Source organism: Diceros bicornis, chromosome 1 (assembly GCF_020826845.1).
Source record: "Diceros bicornis minor isolate mBicDic1 chromosome 1, mDicBic1.mat.cur, whole genome shotgun sequence".
In the NCBI taxonomy this organism is placed as follows: Eukaryota; Metazoa; Chordata; class Mammalia; order Perissodactyla; family Rhinocerotidae; genus Diceros; species Diceros bicornis.
This window is the reverse complement of record NC_080740.1, coordinates 25,814,961-25,818,216: the sequence shown is the minus strand read 5'-3', so window position 1 is coordinate 25,818,216 and position 3,256 is coordinate 25,814,961. Positions and strand designations below refer to the sequence as shown.

General features: G+C 42.2%; 1 pseudogene; it reads left to right on the top strand.

The window, feature by feature from the left end:
* Positions 1–725: 725 nt before the first annotated feature.
* On the top strand, positions 726–1,821 carry LOC131401425 (ubiquitin-associated domain-containing protein 1-like; annotated as a pseudogene).
* Positions 1,822–3,256: the final 1,435 nt, after the last annotated feature.

Below are 3,256 nucleotides of genomic sequence, written 5' to 3'. Positions count from 1 at the left end.
TTTCCCTCTGGTTCAATTACTTGTTGAAAAAGTGCTGAAATCTTCTATATTAATTGTGGATTTGCCTTTTTTCCTTCTTTCAATTCTGTCAAGTTTTGATTTAAATATTTTGAATCAAATTTATTCTTTAATATATTGATTTTTATTATTTTATTTATTTATTTTTTTGTGAGGAAGATCAGCCCTGAGCTAACATCCATACCAATCCTCCTCTTTTTTTTCCCAAGGAAGACTTGCCCTGAGCTAACATCCATGCCCATCTTCCTCCACTTTATGTGGGACACCGCCATAGCATGGCCTGACAAGCGGTGCATTGGTACATGCCGGGGATCCGAACCTGGGCCGCCAGCAGCAGAGCGCGCGCACTTAACTACTATGCCATGGGGCTGGCCCTGATTTTTATTATTTGAAAATAATTATCTACTAAGAATCATTATTGAGATCACTTATAGGTCTGTTTCTAATGTTTTCCTTTATTTATTGATTGATATTTCTATCCTCTCTTGTTGCTAGTCCAGACAGAGCATAGTAAGGCATCAAACAGTATGCACTGCAAATAAATTATGGGTTAAAAATATTTAAAAATGCAGTGGTCCTAAAGGAAATTTAACACAGACACACAATTACAGAACCTAAAAAAAGAAAACCAAAAGACTTGAAGTAACTAAATAGTAAATATGTATTTTTAGAAAACTCCTCTGAAATAAAAATACTACTTATTAGACATGGGCTTTCCCGAGAGCAGAGCCCTTCGGCTGAAGTGAAGGCCCTTCGGCTGAACCACATGTCAGTACCTCAAGCCATGGAGTGGTTAATTGAGCATGCGGAGGACCCAACCACAGACACACCTCTTCCAGGCCAAGCCTCGCCAGGAGTGGCGGGGGCCGAGGCCGCCTCCGAGGCTGCTGCCGGGACTAGCTCGGGAGACCAGGAGCCCAGAGATGAGCTAACGGAGATCTTCAAGAGGATCCGGAGGAAAAGAGAGTTTCGGGCTGACGCTCGGGCCGTCATTTCCCTGATGGAGATGGGATTCGACGAGAAGGAGGTGATCGACGCCCTCAGAGTGAACAGCCACCAGCAGAATGCCGCCTGCGAGGGGCTGCTGGGAGACCGGAAGCCCTCTCCCGAGGAGCTGGACAAGGGCATCGACCCCAACAGTCCTCTCTTTCAAGCCATCCTGGATAACCCAGCTGTGCAGCTGGGCCTGACCAACCCTAAAACGTTGCCAGCGTTTGAAGACATGCTTGAAAACCCGCTGAGCAGCACCCCGTGGATGAATGACCCAGAGACGGGGCCCGTCATGCTGCAGATCTCCAGGATCTTCCAGACCCTCAATCGCGCGTAGGCGTTGCTGGCGCCCTGCTCTGCTGCTCCAGCAGCCTGTCCCAGGAGGGGTGGGGCGGGTTCCAGCGGAGGCTGCTGCTTCTTCCTTCTCAGCCAAGTCGTGGGAAGAGCGTGAAGACCCCTTGTTCCGCTGGGCTGGGGAGATGAGAAGGGCCAGGCCGGGGGGACCCCACCCTTAGAGCCCGGCCCTGACGGTCAGGCCCCCTGCTGTTCTCCTGCTTTGATCTTACTGCTTAAAGACGTCGGTGACAGCAGTGTGCAAGGCTGCTGTCCAGCCTCTGACAGTGTTTACAAACCGGGGGGGTCGCCACCCTCCACAGTTCATTTTGGGCTCTTGAAATGCTCCTTGAAGTGACCTGTAGGCATTGCTTGGAGAGTCCAGTTGTTATTTGAAAGAAGGCATGTTTCAATTCAAAGTGTTAACGTCAAACGTACTAATCTAAGTAGAGGAGTTCACAGATGAGTTTTCTTTAATCAATAAATCCCTTTTTCCTAAAAAAAAAAAAAAAAAAAAAAAGAAAGTCATGCTGTATGACAGGAAAAATTGTATGAAAAGTCAATAAAAAGCCAACACCACGGCATAACCTATTATGTTTCTAGAACTTCAAATATAAACAATAAACAAAATCTATTCACCTAATAAAAGGAAAAATATCAGGTTGGGTCTCAGAATTCTCAATAAAAACACTCATTTATTGAAGCATATCTGCAAATATGTTCAAGAAAAGAGAGGACAAAGCAAGAATTGTATTTTATATTCAAAATATCTTTCAAGTAGAATTCATATAGACAACAGTCTTGAAGTTAAGAGAACAAAGGGAATATTTTTCCCTGATCCTCAGTCAAGAAAACTACATAAGATGAACTTGAGCAAGCCAAGAGATGGTAGGACAACTACTGCAAACGGAAGGAAAATATTCTATTTCTTTTTATGAAATAAGTCTAGAATGATAGCAAAATCTGACAAAGATAGGCACTGTTGGAATCACTGTACACATTTTTAGAGCCCCATAGAGTGTATGAGAAAAGCATTATTACCATTTTCATTCTTCACATGAAGGAACTGAAGCAAAATAAGGAAAATATCTTGTTCACGTAGATATTAAAGCAAAGAAGCAGGAATGCCAAGCCAGGCAGTATGTCTTCAGAAGCAGTCCTCTTAAGCACTTTTCTCTACATGCTCTCAATTCTAATGGATAGAATGTAGGGCCGGGAAGATTTCTTACTTGTCTAAGTGCCGCAAGTAAAATAAGCTTATCCTAGTTACAAAGTTTCCTTAGTTCTTCTTGGGTTGCTGAGTTGCTTTTCATTTCAGTAGGATCTCAGATACATGTTCTTTAATAAATCTTTTACAGTACTGTTAACTTTACTTTCTTCAGTTTTCCTTCCAGAGTTTCAATAACTCCCACTTTAGATCTTGGAACAGAAATAATTAAAAAGGACTATAAAGAACAAAAATATTGTTATTTGTTCATTCATTTAACAAGTATTTACTGAGCATCTACTCTGTGTGAGATTCTCAATTTGTTTCAATGGACCAAACAGACCAAAATTCCTGCCTCATAAGCCTTATATTCTAGAGACGGAATACAGATAATAAATATTAGGATAATAAATAAAACAAATAAAGAGGTAAAGATGATAAATGCTCTGAGAAAGACATAAAACTGTGTAGAGAGGACTGGTAATACAGGGTGGTGGGTTGGAGTTGCAAAATAAATAAGGTGAGTATACAACTCATTCTGAAGGTAATATCTGAGCAAAGACTTGAAGGAGATGAAGAAGGTGTTTTAGACGTGTGGACAAAGTTAGTTCCGGGCGGAGAAAATAGCAGCAAAATGTTCCTCAGGCAGGAGCATATCTGGCAGATTCAAGTGTGACATTCAATATGGGTGGAACCAGAGGAGTAGGG